The sequence below is a fragment of the Mytilus galloprovincialis genome, chromosome 2 (genome assembly GCF_965363235.1).
Source record: "Mytilus galloprovincialis chromosome 2, xbMytGall1.hap1.1, whole genome shotgun sequence".
Lineage (NCBI taxonomy): Eukaryota > Metazoa > Mollusca > Bivalvia > Mytilida > Mytilidae > Mytilus > Mytilus galloprovincialis.
This window is the reverse complement of record NC_134839.1, coordinates 73,758,336-73,777,866: the sequence shown is the minus strand read 5'-3', so window position 1 is coordinate 73,777,866 and position 19,531 is coordinate 73,758,336. Positions and strand designations below refer to the sequence as shown.

Here is a 19,531-nt window from a genome sequence, read left to right as displayed (position 1 = left end):
GATTTGACATAGTAATTAATTTTCTCAGATTTAAAACTTTTGTGAGGATTTGGTGTAAGCTTCTCACCTACTGTGCTAAAATGATCATTTAAGCAGTTAGCAATATCATTTTTGTTTATAAGTACTTTTCCTTCATGTGTTAAAATGTCAAATTCCTGTTTTGTTGTTGAATTCATATCCTTCAAATGCCTCCAAAGAATTTTACAGTTTTTATCGTTATCTATTGCATTCATAAAATATTTTGCGTTTGCAGAACGATTTAATTCACTAGTTTTATTTCTATATATATTTTTTATAATTTTCAGTGTCTTTCTTTTTGTGAAAATAAATGAATGATTTCATTAGTATACCATTCTGGTTGATATTTATGTTTTTACACGTCTAGTAATAGACAAGACAAGACAAATACTTTATTAAAGTCTCCACCTTATGTACATACATATAAAACATATACATGTATAAACAACAGCGAATACATAAGCCACTCTAAAAAGAGTTACGAGAGACTGATTAAAACACATATACATAAAAAAAGTATATACAAGCATTTATAAAAGGTTAACTTCAGCTTATACATAAAACACTCAAAAAAAGAGTAATGTGAAACTGATTAAAACATATTGACATAAAAGTAATGTATATACAATCATTAAACATATAAAACACTTTTTTCTTTTTAATAATATATCATGGCAGATTTTGGCAGTGTAAAATTGCATATCATCAATATTAAACATAAATATAAGTTTTTCATCATCACGCATATTCATAAAACTATCGTCAAAGCACGATTAAAAAAGCTATCACGTAAATCTGCATATATTGGACATTTCAATAAAACATGTTTTTCATTTTCAACATCATTAAAATTACAACACAACCTTTTTCTAAACATATATTCTCGTATCTTCCTGTTTCTATTCTAATAGGTGCAACGCCACAACTAAATTTAGACATAGCACTCCTGTATTTACCAGTCATAATTTTAATCAAATAATTTTCAATACCATATATACATTTGAAGTCTCTGCAAGTTCGTAATTTACTTGTATCATTAGACATCAATTTTCTTAACCAATCCTTCTTAAAATTTTCAAATAATACATTTTCGATACCTTTTATATCATTCTTACTTAAAATATAATTAGTATTACATACATTATCCATACCAAGACAAATACATTTGGCGTTTACTCTAAACTGCCATTTTTTTATTCTACCCTTTCGATAGGAATTACTCCATAAAAAAACTTATTTTTTCAACCTCTCATCACACATTTTTGTTAATCGTGACCAGTTTCTAAATACACAAGACCACTGTATAATACTAAAAGGCATCCAGCTCATATCACCATATAATGACAACAGGTGCATGTTTATCTAAAAGAGTAACACGTAAGTAATTATACCACAAGTCCATTGCTTCGTTTGGATCATTGATTTCGTGTATTATATCGAATGGTTGATACATGGGGCGTATGATGGTAATGATTGTCAATTTGACGACATTTCATCCAAGTCATAAATTTACGCTTTTAGAATTGAAGTTTGTCCTTTGGCATTATAAGGCTTGTCTGTGAGGATTCATGACGAAGTTTGACTTTTAATAATCAAATACACCGTATCAACTATGGCGTTTGTACCAACTTCAGATTGAAAAATAAAAATAAAAACTTCTTGATCTCGTAGAATTGAATATGTCTGAAACCTATTATTCTTTCTTTTCTCTTGTTGTCTCCGAAAATAATGTGGAGTGTTTCAATTTGAAAATGATTAATTATAAAAAAAGATGTGGTATGATCGCCAATGAGACAATTCTACACAAGAGACAAAAATGACACAAAAATTAACAACTATAGGTCACCGTACGGCATGTTTCTTTAATTTGTTTGCTTGTTTCTTTAAGCATGTTATTTGTACTATCACGTATACAATGAGTACATTCACATTGGTTTGGATGATTTCACAATTTTTTAGTTGGCATTTCGTTTAAAGTAGGACAAAGTCTTGCACGACGGAGTTTGCACAATGTAGGTCTACACAATATCAGATCAAAACGAAATAAATAAGTAAATCGTTAAATTTAATTGCATAACTGATTTAATGTTACTGTTGAAAAAACATGTATACTAATTAAGTTTCTTTATGATCCTGCCCCGAACTGAGAGACAAGTTCTAATTAATTTTTATGTTTTAGGATTAACAAAAGCAATCAATTATATGTAAGAATACCGTCTGTCTGTCTTTCAGTGCAACCGTTTGTTATGTTATGTAAGCGCCATTACATGTGTTATTCTTGGGTTATTTATTTTTTTATTTTTTTTATAAGACGTATAAACGTTTTATTCCTAAATATTTCCTGTATACAATTACCTTAGTCGTCCAGGAACAGACTAAGGGTCCCTGTTTACAAAATGAACCATTTGTCTAGGGGAAATAAAAGGCAATAAAAATGTAGTCCACCTTTTACCTTGGATTTACAATTAGTGTAAAAAAATATATCCATATAATGTTAGAAACATCTAACATCTAACAGTTCTATACTAATTTTAAAGTAGTAAGTACATGTAAATAATAAGATACCCACACAAAAGATGTGCATTTAATACAATAAACATAATAGTTTCACTTTTTTATATTTTTTTTTATAATTGTATAAATTGTTAAAATCGATATTCTTATACGATAAACCATAAAAAAATGCACTTTGACTCAAGCTTATACTATATTTATTGTCTAAATTTTCATTATTGCCGACTCCATTGTCTTATCAATGATGTCAACGCCTTTCAAAAGAAGAACAAATTTTAGATTATTTTTAAAGTTTCCAGATATTATAAATATCTTGCGGTACTTTAGGCGTTTTGTTAAATTTTATTGAATTCATAATTTTCCATAGTGTCCATTTAAAATATATGATAATTATGTTAAAAATTAACATATTTTAGTTCTCCCTTGTTTTTACCTAACATAATGTCCTTTTCAACAAAAGAATAATTTATTCCTATGTTTGATTTGAATAGTATTTCTTGGAGATTTTTTAAAATTAATTGTGATGTACTACAACTAAAAATAAGTGTTGCAGGGTTTCTATATTACTGCCGTTTTGACAACTGTGGCATTTTCCATTTGAAATCTCCATTTTGTTTTTATCTTTCTTCAGTATATAAAATATTGTGCATGGATCTCCATTGAAATTCTTTTACTTTTTTTCAATTTTCAAATATTGTAATCCCGACCACATATTTTCCCATGGTTTATTTGTTCCAAATATTTGCTCCCACTTAATTTGACATTTTGAAGATACATCTTCATTTAAAACCGTACGAATATATTTGAGTTTTAACTTTGACGGTTTGATTGTTTGGTTGTTTAAGTTAATGATCTCAAGGTCATTTGATAGCTTTAATTTACTTTCATAATATAAATTCTGGTTTCCGCAAGATTTCAAAATTTGCACGATATCTTTAGGAATTGCCTGTTTAATTTTTGAAAATTCGGAAATACAATTTCTCCGATCAATTAGCTTCCCATAAATTTCAGTACAGCTACATGTAATAAAATCTGTAGTTTCTGAATTCCAAATGTCCTGGATAGTGATATCGCGTTTAAAAAAGGAAGAGTACTTCTTTTTACTACATTTGTATAAACTTCAAGATTTACCTGTATTGTTTTAAAACCGGGTTTTTTTTTCTAAAGTGAATATTTTCGAAGGGTTAAATATTTCGCAGTGGTGACTTGCCATGGCTTTGTTTGGACTTGTTTGTTTGCTTTTTGGCCTTGAATGTTTGTCCCTAATATTTTATTAACTGTTCATTTGCATTCAGATATCGCAGATCAAATTTATTTGTTTATAGTGTATTAATGTACGTTTTTTGATTGAGTAATTTAAAGCCTGCCAATTGATATTTTAGTGTGTGTTATTCTATGTTGTGATGTTATGCTATTGTTTCAGAATCGGGGAGAGGGTTTGGATTCTTTAAAACGTTTAATTCCGCTGCAAATGTTTGCACCTGTCCTAAGTCAGGAATCTGATGTACAGTAGTTGTCGTTTGTTTATGTAATTTATACGTGTTTCTCGTTTCTCGTTTTTTTTTTAAATTTTATTTTATATAGGTTAGACCGTTGGTTTTCCCATTTGAATGGTTTTACACTAGTAATTTTGGGACCGTTTATAGCTTGTTGTTCGGTGTGAGCCAAGGTTCCGTGTTGCAGGCCGTACATTGACCTATAATGGTTTACTTTTTTAAATTGTTATTTGGATGGAGAGTTGTCTCATTGACACTCACACCACATCTTACTATATCTATAGAACAATGGTTTATTTTTGAAACGAATAGAAGAGTTTCCGAATTTTCTCGTATTTAAAATATCACTTTTATTTGAAGGTGTATCAAAATTTTGAATGAATCCTGACAACGTATTTATAATTTCCTGATAAACTTGTGGCAGTTGGTTCATAACTAAACCATTAAAACTTGAACACTTACATACAAAAAAGGCATCACTTTATTTTTCATCAAATGTCCGCAGCCAATACTTATGGAACGCCACAGCTGTCTTATGTGGAACTCTGATATTACTTTATGTTGTTTTATCATTACTTAATAATAGTTTGTCCTTATTTGATATAGTTTTGACATTACGTAATGATGTTTTAATATAACTCAATATGAATAGTCATTACTTAATGATATTTCGATATTACACGATATGATTTCGTATTGACTTGATATAGTTTTGTCATTACTCAATATGGTTTTGTCATTACTCGATGTGGTTTCACCATTATTTAATATGGTTGTGTCATAAGTCAATGTGGTTTTACCATTACTTGGTGTGTGTGTGACTTAACGCAATGTAGTTGTTTCATTACATGATGTGGTTTTGCTATTTCGTAATGATGATTTGTCTATTTTTTATATGGTTTTAACATTATGTAATGATGTTTCAAAATTTGACCATTTTACACTACTTGATGTTTTTGTTTCATTATTTGATGTGGTCTTGTCATTCTTTTATGTGGTCCTGTCATTCTTTGATGTGGTTATCCCTTACTTGATGAGGTAAAACCACCTGACCAATTCGGAAAAACCTGTTCTATTTTTTGATAGATTTCCATATTGTATGTGCCTTGAATGCGTTTGGCCATCCATCTAATTAGTGTTCAAATTAAAGTTCGGGTTACTGTTTGAGTTAAACTTTTAGTTAGTTTTCGAATTCAAGTCAATACATACTTATAATTAAAGTTCTAGTTAGCATTGAGTTTCGAGTTGGACTTCGAGTTCGAGTCACATTTAAAGGCAGAGTTCTAGTTACAACATTGAATTTGAGTTACTTCTTGAGGTAGAGTTTGAGTAGGATTCGAATTTAAGTCTAATTTTTATTAATTAAGATTTCGAGCTGAAATTCGAGCTATTTTATATGTCTTTTTGAGTTCGTAATTAAATTTTCTATCGCCGGGAACAAGGGCTTTTGCTCGGGCTTCCGAAAAGAGGGCTCCGGGATATGCGTACTAAATAAACAATGTTGCAGTATACAAAACGCAACATAGGAGTTGAAATAAAGTTAGATGTGTTGTGATTGCCAATGAGACAACTATCCACCAGAGTTTTAATTACTTAAATGCAGTGGATGTAAGAAATCATATATCGGCAACCGTACAGCCTTCAACACTCCGTATAGTCAGCTACAAAAGGCCACCATGCACAATGTGAAAAAAATCTATTTTTTAACAGATTTCAATATGTCGTTTGTTTATTGTGCTTTGGATGGGTATCGCCAAAGTTAAAAATTAAATTAAAGTTTGAGTGGTTGTTCAGAGTTATTTGGTATGAAAAAAGGGAACGGCAGACAATGATAAAAAAAATAAAATCCTAAAATTTTACAGTATTTCGGACAGAATTGGGATATCCCCAAACCACTTGGTCCTGTTATTTGATCTGTAAGTTTTCAAATGAAGCAGTATTATAATAAATTTGTAAAAAAGTCCACGGAACGCTGTGTCTCGCCTGATATTGCTGATTTCAGTGTAAAGGCGTTATGTTGATGAGCTATACATTCATCGGTCAAAAAATATAAAAAAATGTTTTCCTGTAGATGCTTTTTCTAGATATTGAAGAAAAACTCCTATACAAGTTTTAAAACACTTCATGGAGGTAATAAATTTATCAGGTCAAAACAGTTTAATTCGGTTTTATTTTACTAAAACAAAACTGTATGGTTTTCAACAATGAGCAAAACCCATACCCCATAGTAAGCTATTATTATTATATTTTATAATAAAAGGTCCCGAAATGACGCCACTTTCGATGACGTTGTTGTGTCTCACTGCCGCTACATTTATAAAAAGACTAATACGTTTTCGTTAAAAAAAATCAACTCACACTTAAGTCACAGTAAAATCGGAGGAGGGGGGCTCGGACTAAGCGACAAAGCATCAATACTATAAAATAAGAATTCTCTAAAAAAAATATCAATCTTTTTACTTTTAATCAATTGAATTCTCTGATCTACCTCGCACTAATTGAAAAATAAACTTTTTGGAATATCTGTTTCACATGTGACGGCGAACATGTTCCTTCATCTTTTACTCGAATGTGAACTTCCAAATAAGACCACATCACTCGGTTTGTATATTCGCAAATAACACGACGGATGCCACACGTTGAGCAGAATCTCCTTACCTTTCTAGGGAACCCGAGATCACCCCGATGGATTTAAATTACCCAGTCATACCGATCTATTGAGCTAGCCAATTGAAATGTTTTTAAGCCACCGCAACTTTACAGCAACTGAAAGTTGGAGGCATAGTGTTTAACATTTGTCCGTCCGTCTTTCCGTTCCATTATGGGTATATACATGTAGTTATTCCGCATAACTCCTCCAACAGTTTGAATCCTAGGAAGTTTTCTCCTTACTGTCTGTTTGTACATATATGTTGAAGGTGTGCTGTATGTGGTCAGGGTTTAATTTTTATTAATATGTGCTCTTCGGGAGAAAGTTGAACTTCGTTATTTTTGGGAAATTTACTTGCATAAGTAGGGCGTTTCCAGATAACTCCTCCTACAAATTGAATGCTAGGAATTTATCACTCTGCTAGCTGTTTGTACATGTATTGATGGTGTGCATGTGGTCAGGGTTTTTTCTTTTCATTATTTTTCCTCTTATGGGAGAAAAATAATTGAACTTTGTCCTTTTTGGGGTACAAGCGGTTCAATGAGTGGAGTGCGGGGGCATCGATTTGTCTAGTTTACATTTTTTTCTCGTGTTGTGCTGTTACACTACTGTTACAGTTCGATGTTCTCTCACATACATGTTAAACTCCACCACGTGCACTTTCTTTATGTACCTGACCCAAGTCAGGAGCATGAAGTTCAATTTTTGTCGTTGTATACATATGTGTCATATTTGGTTTTTTTGTAAAATAGACCGTTAGTTTTTTCGTTTGAATTTTTTTCACATAGTGCATGGTGGCCTTTTTGTAGCTGACTATACGGATTTTTGAAGGCTGTACGGTTGCCGATATATGATTTCTTACATCCACTGCATTTAAACTCTGGTGGATAGTTGTCTCATTGGCAATCACACCACATCTAACTTTATTTCAACTCCTATGTTGCGTTTTGTATACTGCAACATTGTTTATTTAGTACGCATATCCCGGAGCCCTCTTTTAGGAAGCCCAAGCAAAAGCCCTTGTTCCGTGATAGAAAATTTAATTACGAACTCAAAAAGACATATCAAATAGCTCGAATTTCAACTCGAAATCTTGATAATTTCTAAATGAGATTTAAATTCGAATCCAACTCAAACTCTACCTCAAGAAGTGACTCAAATTCAAAGTTGTAACTAGAACTCTGCCTTTAAATGTGATTCAAACTCGAAGTCCAATTCGAAAATCAATTCTAACTAGAACTTTAATTATAAGTATGACTTTCATTCGACACTCACTCAAAGTTTAACTTAAACAGTAACCCGAACTTTAGTTTGAATACTAATTAGATGGATGGCCTAATGCATTAAAGGCACAGTCATACAACATAGAAATCTATCTAAAAATAGAACAGGTTTTTCCGAATTGGTCAGGTGGTTATACCTCATCAAGTAATGGGATAGCCAAATCAAAGAATGACAGGACCACATCGAAGAATGACAATACCACATCAAATAATGAAACAAGCACATCAAGTAGTGTAAAATGGTCAAATTTTGAAACATCATTACGTAATGTTAAAACCATATAAAGAATAGACAAATCATCATTACGAAATAACAAAATCACATCATGTAATGAAACAATTACATTACGTCAAGTCAAATACACATCAAGTAATGTTAAAACCACATTGACTAATGACACAACCATATTAAATAATGGTGAAACCACATCGAGTAATTACAAAACCATATTGAGTAATGACAAAACTATATCAAGTCAATACGAAACCATATCGTGTAATATCGAAATATCATTAAGTAATGACTATTCCATATTGAGTTATATTAAAACATCATTACGTAATGTCAAAACCATATCAAATAAAGACAAACTATTATTAAGTAATGATAAAACAACATAAAGTAATATCAGAGAACCACATAAGACAGCTGTGGCGTTCCATAAATACTTACCGATCGCATTCCAGCTTTCTAATGGCTCCTGAATTATACGATATACAAGTTTTGTTTGTTTACTTTTTATAAGTATCTATACTTACCATTCCCATCCCCCTTTTATTTCATTCAGACAGCAGACAATACTTTTAGAATAAAATTATTCTGTAAAATCAATAATGATAGAACATTCAGTATGATAACTTAAATAACACAAATCTGAGAGGATGACAATGTTTTCTCGGAGTAACAATCTCCTCTATCAACCTATCAGCTATGAGTTATTTATATAATGATATCAGTGTTCATACCTTTATGAGGAAGATCAATGTATATTTGACTTAAAAATGAGGATGGTTAAAACAATCAATCTTTTTCGTTAATTCACTTAACACATTTCGTGAAAGTGTTTTTTTTTTTAATCTAGGATTTCTTTTTTTTTCCAGTGAAAAATAAGACAAAAAAATATATTCTTTTTTACTAAAAAAAACATACTCTTATTTTCATTTTCATGTGTTAGGACTTCCACAATTTATTCTTAGGTATGATATGGAAAGGCAAAGTGATTCACAGGTCAAATTTTCGATGACTCGATAAAAGTGTCTTTGGTTAAATGAACAGTTTTTTTTAAGTAGAATTCAAGTTCTTGACTGATATTAAAATAAAAGTATATATGCTATATATTAATATGTGGTGTACAATTTGCATTAAAAAAAAAAAAGAACAGTGCTTACAAAAATTAAAAGTATACAACATCTGGGAATCAACTTTTTGTGTTGTGATTTTTATCGTTGAAACATTTTGCAGCCGACTCGATTTGGGTAGTAAAAATATATTCGTGAGCTGCATTTTTTTTAAGAGAATGTGAAATGCATAAACAATTTACATTGTACATAAAACATTTCCTTAAATATTTATTGGTTAAACTTTGTTGTTATTAAACGTTAAAATATCAACCGGGTTTTTTTCTTCATTTTAATGATTTTCATAGTTGTTTTTGTAGCCTTTGTGCTTTCACAATAAGTGATGCATATGTAATTTACCTTAGTTCGCCGTATTATTCAGTTCAACTATTTTGACAGACATGTTTCTTTTCTTATTTTTTTACCGCATTTTGATAATATGATGGGTATTTTTACAGATTTTAGAGGTTTTTTTTATTTTCAAGTTCCGTCACCCGATCACTTCCGATCAAATCATTATGCACTGTTATTTTTGCTTTTAAGATCAGTTCTCTCGATATACCGAAAAAAGTACAATAACAGACATACCTCAGTGGAAAATTTAAAACGGAAGGTCCATAATCAAATGACAAATTCAAAGGTTCAAACTAATCAAAACGAATATTTCTGACTTGAGTAGGTTTGAATATACCATACCATTTTAACTATTGCGAGTATTAAACTGTATCGGATTGTCATAAATAAAATAAAATATTGGGTTTTTTTTCTAATGCAACATCGTTTGTAACGTTTATTTTGATTGGATAACGTCACGAAATCTCATTGCATCGATTGACTATTGATGATATGAAAATAATCGCGCAAGCACAATCAATGTCTGTCAAATTTTAGAGGTGTGATTTATCGCTGTTTTCTGTCAGTTTCATTAGAACAGAGATATCAATATTGTATTTTAAGCTCCGATGGCATCAACTGGTGATTTTATGGTCGCAAATATCCATTTACAATACAGTTATTTCCTAAGTGTCAGTCGTGTCAATAAGCATACTATGTCAAGGTTTGTGTACAATGTTTCATGCTGTTACATTTTAACCCCTGATATATAAATATAAATATTCGTTTTATACTTGCGATCTAAATGACTTCAAGTCAACACGTAAAAAATTTAGCGTCATAAACATGTGTAAGTGATAAACAAGTTTTTACGCAGTGTAATGCTGAGGGTTCAAGTTCATGTTGATCGATTTTTTGTATATCCTAAAATGATGTCACTATACCTGTATTCTACATTACAACTCAGCTTACTTTTAATTGATTTTGCATATATACTAACGTAATTTTACGGTATCCTTAAAATCAATTCAGAATGATATACGAACATCAATTCAGTATACACTCAACTTTGAACTTGTTTGGCTTTATAACTTTTTTTATCTGAGCGTCACTGATGAGTCTTATGTAGACGAAACGTGCGTCTGGCGTATTGAATTATAATCCTGGTACCTTTGATAACTTCGATCTTAAACCAATCAGTGTGTCTGGTGAATGAAAAACCTAAACATAGCATTGGAAGCACAAAATCAGCACAAAAAACACAACGTACATTGAATTATTGCATAGTGTTTATGTAAAAAAACATATGACTGTATCTTTATGGTTTATCAATCTATTTCAGGTTATGATACTTAAAAGGATGAAGGTGAAAATTCCAAGTAAACAATATGAAAAAAAATGTATTAAAAAGCATCTATATTTTACATACATTTGCACAAATTTAGGCAATCGTTTGGGAAGAAAACTTACTCTCTAAGTGTACAATACACAGTAAAATGGTGTGCAGCTTGTAAACATCAAAACAGGTCCTACATGTGTTGCAATATTTAGTTGAAGAATATACTATAGCAATTCAACAAATTATTGGTAACGTGACTGAAAAATGAAATAAAATAGCAAAACAATGAAAATTGAAATCGGAAAGTTCGTCATATTCCTGACCTCGTACAGGCATTTTCTTAAATGGAAAATGTTGGATTGAGCCTGGTCCAATACCTGGAATGAGCTAGCGTAAACTACTGTTTTTCCTTTTTTAGATATCAAGCAAGTTCTTAAACAAAACAAAAGACTGTACATTCGGAATTAAACGATGGTCCAAAATCCAGAACAATATAGTTATATCTTCACTAAGAGTACTTTCCATACATGTATATTGTTGGTAAATTGGCGCAAATACTGGATAACATATGTTTCATAAACCTTCAAAACTATTAACAAAAAACTTATCTATAGTTCCTTCTCTTCCAGTCAATATTTATTCAGATTTCAGGAATTAGATACATTCAAATAGAAGCTTGTTTGCTTTGTTTTAAATCGAATAAAAAAATGTGCTTTGAGAGCAGTCTGCACCATACTTTGATCATTAGGTCACCAAGTTAAACATACATATTTTTTGTCGATTTTATGAAGAAAGAACACGGGGGTCTGTATTTTGATAATGTTGTTTTAGTTCCAATTGTAAGATTCTTCAGAAATAAACTTAGAAATTGCTTGCTCGTACGCGGCGCCGAATGGGACCCTTCTGGTTTTGTACAAAATTCAATTCTGTCATAACAAAATCATTTGTGTCTTACAAATCTATGTGATACAGACTTGTTTTATGAGAACTTCAATTTTGTGATGATGAAATTCATTTTTGTAGACAAAATTCATTTTTGTCATGACAAAAGTAAATTTTGTCAAAAAGGTATGCAAATATAAACTTATTTGCATACAAAATTGACTTTTGTTACCTGATATGGAAATTTAAACACAAGAGTCGATTATGTGAGACAAGATTCAATTTTGTGATACAAAATTGACTTTTCTGTGAGAAACAATTGACTTTTGTGAGACAAAATTCAATTTTGGTCAATTTTGTCTCACAAAAGTCAATTTAGTGACGACAAAATTCACTTTTGTGAGCAATTTTGACTCACTAAAGTCAATTTTGTCTCACAAAAGTCAATTTTGTGTAACAAAAGTCGATTTTGTATGCAAATTAGTTCACAGAATTCAAACTAAACTAATTTGCATACGAAATTAACTTTTGTCGCCCAATTTTCAAATTAGGTAACAGAAGTCAAGTCTGTGTAACAAAAATGAATTTTGTCATGACAAAAGTGACTTTTGTCCACTGAAAGATAACTTTGTATGACAAAATTTTTAATTTGTAGTATGCTACATATTTTGTTAAACTGAACTCATTTTTGTTGAACAAAAGTAACTTTTGTCCGTACAAAATTGAGTTTCGAGTACAAAACCACAAGAGTCCCATTCGGCGCCCCGTACCTCGCTCTCAAGTTTTTTTGTAGTTCGTACAAAAACAAATATTTAGTTTTAGAACTTCAAGATTTGGACATATTACTTATCGGTGGGCATTCCTCTCATACCGCTCTCCAAAAAATCAAAATGTCAAACACACCAAAATAATGGAGAACAACTGGCATATACTTGACTTGGTACAGCCATTTCCTTATGCACGTGATGGTGGATTAAACCTGGTTTATAGCTAGCTTAACATCTGACGTGTATGATAGTTGCTTACAATTTCATAACATTGACACCAATGTGTGAACTAACCAAACAGACTACCAGGTAAAAATTTCAAAAATAGGGTAACGCAATCAACATTGTGTTATAATCTTAGGCCGTATTCACATTGACCTAAACTCTTTGTTGGGTTAGTGTAATACACACGTAAAATAAACACAGTGTTTACATGTAGTTTAAATCACGTTTTGTCTACATGCAGTCGATAGTCAATGTAGGCCTCGTGTTCGTTAAGTGTACACAAATTTAGATTTTCATAACATGAATTTTACCATGTTAATTTAAAGACGAAACGTTTTTTGAATAAAATTGATATTTATTACCATTATTCACAAAGTTCTTTACAGAATTATTAGTCTAAACTTGATATATTGCTTTGTTATAAAACGGAACTTTATTTAGCTTTATTTTAAAACCCCTTATCAAGACTTTAAGCATCATCCTTGCCAAACACATAATTCATTTGAAAAAGCCTTCCCGAATCGACTGGACATACACAGATATAATTCCCACTGGTCATTACTCGATCACCGATCCACTCTTAAATGAATTACTAAAAAGAGTGTGCGGTCAATTGTACTTGTTAGACTAGTATCTCAGATCTGGTAAAATGCACTTAGAAATAAAAAAGGCATTAATTTGCAATGTACAATCTGTTATTTTTAAAGCCAAAGTCGTAGCTGATAAGAAGTATCTACATGGTAGTATTTGGTCACTGCTCTTGGTTCAAAATCGTGACTGGTTCTTTTTCCAAGCAAAACTCATGAATTAAGAAAACGCAAACATCTTTTAAATATTGCGTCAATGAGAATAAATGCGTATATATATGCGAAATTTGCACCGCCTACTTGTGGAAAACCGTTGATTCGACGAAAATCTAGTCTATTAACTGCCCAACAGCAAACATGTTTGAGCTTGTTGTCACTCTTGTCTGTGCCAAATACTCATTTGAAGAGAAATGTGTTTTGAAACAAACAGAAAAGATTGAAATGCAGTAATCCTAAACATCTCAATCCTTTTTCTTTGTCTGTAAGGACGATGATGCAGACTACGTTTATTACTGCGTAATCGAAACAAATTTAGTATCTCTAAAGTACTGCAAATTATCATAATTGCTTTCATAAAGGAGCATTCATTTCTAACTTCAAGGGGGTGTTTTGAGTCAGAATTATTTTTTTTTTCGCGCGAACCTTTTTTTCTGTTATTCGACGCTATCAATCAATTTTTTTTTCAATATTTGACACTTTAAAATGGGGAAAACTGGATTATCTAATTGGGGTTCAGACAATTTTTTAAGGAAACAACATTATCCTCTTCCCTCCGTCATCTGCCCTAAACATAGCACATAAACCTTTTAAAGAAGTAACAATTGACATAAATAGTACCTTTTCAATGTTTATAAATCTTTCATAGCTGTGTATTTGTATGCAACAAGACCTTGTGAGAATTTCTCTATAAGACATCCTATACTTTTCAATAACCATGCACGTCCATTTGTCCTTTTCATGTTTTCTTACGCCTGCTGGAATGTCGAAAGATCAGATTTTTACGCAAGATGTTTCTTCGGTTTTATAATGACATCCCTAAAAAATGTAAACATATTCGGATGATGGGAGTAAAACTATTCACGCTAGTGCCAGTGCTACAATTCGGTCCGTTGTTGGTGGCCCCGGGTTTTTCTACAGTCTGAAATATATCGGATCTTTCATATTCTAATGGAATTGTCGCGAATTAAAACAATGGCTTTGATTTGGAACAAAAGAAAAAAACATATTTTCGTTCGCCTATTTCAGTGTATTTCATGAACTCTAAACATTGATAGTCATCAAACTATTGTGGTTATGTTCGAAGTTTGTCTTTTTATATCTAAATAGGAATAAATGATATTAAAAATGTGTAACATTTTCAGTCCAAGGTGACACGTTCTTAAAAATTAAATACATAAACCCTCATATAATCGAATGACTTTCGTCTGTGGCCATATAACAGCTGTCATATCTGTAGGCAAAGCAACATGTATGATCAACGGATTCAAATTGTAATATTTTCCGATACCTAAGGGCTTTTGGTACATAATGTAATAATTATTCATTATCACTGTTGGCTATCAGCAAGTTTTAAACCATTATAAAATGAAATCCAATGCTGTACTTCGCCATACGGACATTCTAAACTTACAGACATCATAATGAAATATTCTGTAATTTTCTGTATTTTTTTAATAGTAGTAAGTTTTCACGAGTCTTTACAATGCTCTTGTGATTGGGGATTCTTCAAACTCGAAGGCAAAAGCATTCATAACTCCATCTGCCATGACAGACAATGTAAGTATACGTTTATATTTAGTTATTTATTAAAGCAGGACTGTGGCATCGGCCAAACCATCAAGTGGGTTCTACTTGCTTGACTATTTTGATAGGAGCGTTACTGATGAGTCTTATGTAGACGAAACGCCCTTCAAATTATAAGCCTGGTACCTTTGATAAATATTTACACCACTAGGTCGATGCCACTGCTGTTGGACGTTTCGTCCCCGAAGGTATCACAAGCCCAGTAGCCAGCACAACGGTGTTGACATGAATATCAATTACATGGTTATTTGTATAAATTTATTGTTTACAAAAGTATGAATTTGTCCGTATTAAGTCTTTTCTTATCCCAGGCATAGGTTACCTTAGCCGTATTTGGCACAATTTTTTGGAGTTTTGGGTCCTCAATCCTCCTCAACTTTTTTACTTGTTTGGCTTATTATGACTATTTTGATCTGAGCGTCACTGATGAGTAAAATGAAGACGAAACGCGCGTCTGGCCTACTAAATCATGAGCTTGGTACTATTGGTAAAATCAACGTTTGTATTTTTTTTTAAAAATGTTTTTACATTATTATATCTAATTGACTTTAAAATGTAATGGCTGATTAATATTAATAATTTTTTTAAATCACAAATAATGGTAATACTTATACAAAAGTTGAGTGGCTACATATTGAAATACACGTAAGATGATTTATTTGGACGATTGACATAATGGTACATTCCCTATTTCCATTCTCAATTTTATTTCACCATAATTGACAGTTGTCTTACAGTCAAACTGGCTTAAGAGACCACCTGTATTAAGCAAAAACCTGTATTAAAAAAACACCAATTTAAGATTCCTCTGTAGAACATTTCATATAAATTGAACCTGTATTAAAAGACAACCTGTCTGAAGACGCAGTGTCAGGTTAGGCTGACATGTCTTTCTGCGGACTAGCACTAATTGAATTAATATTAACGTTATTTTGGTGAATAGAATTAATTATATAAAATTTAATTCTACCCGTTTTTTTTCCAGATATATTGTTTAAGGCAGATAAAAAATCAGAATTACCAGGAGCTAGTGGTCATAACGAGATTGATGGAAAAGTTCGTTTTACTGTTACCTTACTGAAAATGTATACGGTATGTTCAATGGTGTTATTATCTTAATACTGAAACAACATGACTGATGGAAAAGTTCGTTTTACTGTTACCTTACTGAAAATGTATACGGTATGTTCAATGGTGTTATTATCTTAATACTGAAACAACATGACTGATGGAAAAGTTCGTTTTACTGTTACCTTACTGAAAATGTATACGGTATGTTCAATGGTGTTATTATCTTAATACTGAAACAACAATTGGAAACATGATTTAAAAAAATAGACTGAAGATACATTGTTCGAGCAGGACATTAAAAAAGCATAAGTCGAAGATACACTGACAACACCAAGGCATAAACAAACCAAACAAAGAAGATGAAAAGACAGCAAAATCACAAAGCACTGCATAGAAATCTAAAAACTGAGCTTCACGGGTCCAACCAACCATTGGTTGTGATCTCGTGTACTCCTAAACGGTATTAGATATATTTGTTCACATTTGGCGTAAATCTTGTGTATTATTATTTATTTGTTTGTCTTTTATCATTTTTAGCCATGGCGTTGTCAGTTTATTTTTAATTTATGAGTTTGACTGTTCCTCTGGTATATTTCGCTCCTCTTTTCATACCAACTTGAAAAAAAACTAATTTTATAATAGCTTGTTAATTATTAATGAAAGAAATTAATATAATTTTCAATTTTAGTTATCTTTTACTAATCTCTCTTGTGAATAACTTATACAACGTTAAAATTGGTTAAATAATGGTGTTAACATTATTATTTCTTTCCGATTACATTTATCTCATAGTATTTGTGTTCGCAAATAATATGTCATTTGATTTAGGGATATTTTCGTACCTTAAATCTTATTTATTGCATTCATTGGATTTTTTTCTTTTTGATTTGCAATACTCTTAAAATTAAGTGTTGCGTTAATAAAATTTTGTATTCGCGCTAATTGGACATTCAATTTAGGTGATGACTAATTTTGTTCACGAATGTTATATCCTTCAACAAACATATGCATGATGCTGTGATAAGAGCTTTAATATTCATTACCAAATGTCAGGCTGACAAAATTATTTGTTTTATTTTAACCAGTAAGGGATCAACCATTTAACTTCAAGGGGTCAAAGGGAGAGGGAGGGGTATGGGTTTTTTCTTAGACAGATTTTTTTTTCAACGCGATCAATCAGATTAATTTTTTGGTGCCGTTTAAAGATCTTTATATTGTAACAAGTGTGATTATCGACTAAATGTTTTCGTCTTGACACAAAAAATTGTGATCTACCCCAAACTAAAATAATTTTGTTTTCTTTAGAACGGTCATGAAGACAACTTTGCTGGCGGAAGAACTGTGTTTTTGGATGCTCCTATGGCTAGTTCATTATGTTCATATATTAATTTTAAACTTGGCAAGAAATACTATGTAAATGGTAAGTTCATACTTTTATTTCAAGGAATATATATAAAAGTGGCACGCCCACTCTGACGTTGTGTATTCATACGCTAACATGTGTGTACGTTGTTATTGCTATATAAATAATATAAAAAGTTCTTTGAGCATTATTTGACCGACCGCAATCTTGCCTAAAATGACATGAATTAACATGATTTATATCAACTTTAAATTTCTTAAATTATTTAAACGGACTGGGTTTAATGTTCTAGAAGTTATCTCAAAGGCAAAACCATACAGAATTCAGATATTTTAAAGGAATGCAGTTTGTTTAGTCCCTTGAAATTGTCTGCCTCTTTTATAACAGGAAGGTATTACCAAGGAATTGTATAGTAAGACTATAAAAATCCTTGGTATTACTAAATTATTGAATAGATGACAACCATTAAAATAAAATATATATATAAATATTTCTTTCGTCCGTTTTCAATTTATAAAGGTATAAAAATTGAAGCAAAGAAATGTAGCATCCTTTGGCTAGTACTAGTATATAGTATGGTAATTTAATGCTTATTTTCAGTTTTCGGTGCAACCAAAGATTCTAAAACCTTTAACCTTAATGGGTGCCATTATTCATCAAGTGTGGCAGAGATATCGGATGTGGAACGTCGTATTATTACAGGAGAGTTGGATTGTCCAGCACGGGAAATGGTGGTATCATAATTTACATTGGACTTCAATCAATAAAATTATCAAATATGTCATAACGTAGTTTACATCACAGCCGCCATACAAATCAAACAAACTTAATACAAATAAACTCATCATAGATACCAGGACTAAATTTAGTATATACGTCAGACGCGCGTTTCGTCTACAAAAGACTGATCAGTGACGCTCGAATCCAAAAAAGTTAAAAAAAAAAAAAATGATTTTACGCTTCTGTTTCATGTCTTACTAGATAATAAGTCTGTTTGATTTCTTTTTACCGCATACTCACTCGTAAAAACATGATCACATTTGAAAAAAAACAGCATTGCCTACAGTGTAAAAGGTCAAGAAAAAGTTGTACATGCTAATACTCTCATGAGTATCATTGAGCACATGGGATATAATGAACATAACACAATTGAAAACTTACGAAAAGAGCGTAAGACCAGTGAAATAAGAACGCACTCCTTTAAAATGAATTTGATATGAAGCCCAAAAACATTTATTCAAAAACGCAAAATCATCAAACCACGTTTTTATCTTTAGAGATCATTGTTTTGCTCAAACCTATAATTTGGCATATATATCAAACCGGACACTTAATAATGAACACTGCAATACACTTTAGATGGTTCAACGTCGGGTAGCTAGATAGGCCTGTTATCGTTATCATAATACCAGTGGCTCCCGACGGGCATAGCCTTACACAAACGCTGATTTCAAACCAGTTTTATAATTTTCAATAAAAATAAACACCATGTTGTCGGAGCACCCAAAGTGTTAATCTTACCAACAAACAATATAACTTGGCAAATCCATCCATATGCATAGATAGATCTACTTGGATCTAACGACTGCTACACATATTCATTCCCCTTCTTACGATCACAGAATAAAACTTATTACCTTCAAATGCAGTATTTTCCCATACAGTAAATATTTTTGGACTACAGCTAGTTGACACTATACTGTTATTTTCAATATAGCACTAAGCATTAGTAGTAATGCAAATATAGTTATCCACATGCTAATGTTTTGATTTTTTTTTTGTGTAAATATTCATTTAAACTTATCTTGCGCATGCGCAATTGTAAGCACTGGATATTGGGATACCATAGGAAGACCTTTTTA

The 19,531-nt window shown here is 31.4% G+C and overlaps 1 long non-coding RNA gene across 1 annotated transcript; it reads left to right on the top strand.

The window, feature by feature from the left end:
* The first annotated feature begins 15,023 nt into the window (after positions 1 to 15,023).
* Positions 15,024 to 18,456, top strand: LOC143062395 (uncharacterized). Its single transcript, XR_012974729.1, has 4 exons — positions 15,024 to 15,208; positions 16,221 to 16,327; positions 17,612 to 17,726; positions 18,270 to 18,456. It is a non-coding gene; the product is annotated as an uncharacterized LOC143062395 (long non-coding RNA).
* Positions 18,457 to 19,531: the final 1,075 nt, after the last annotated feature.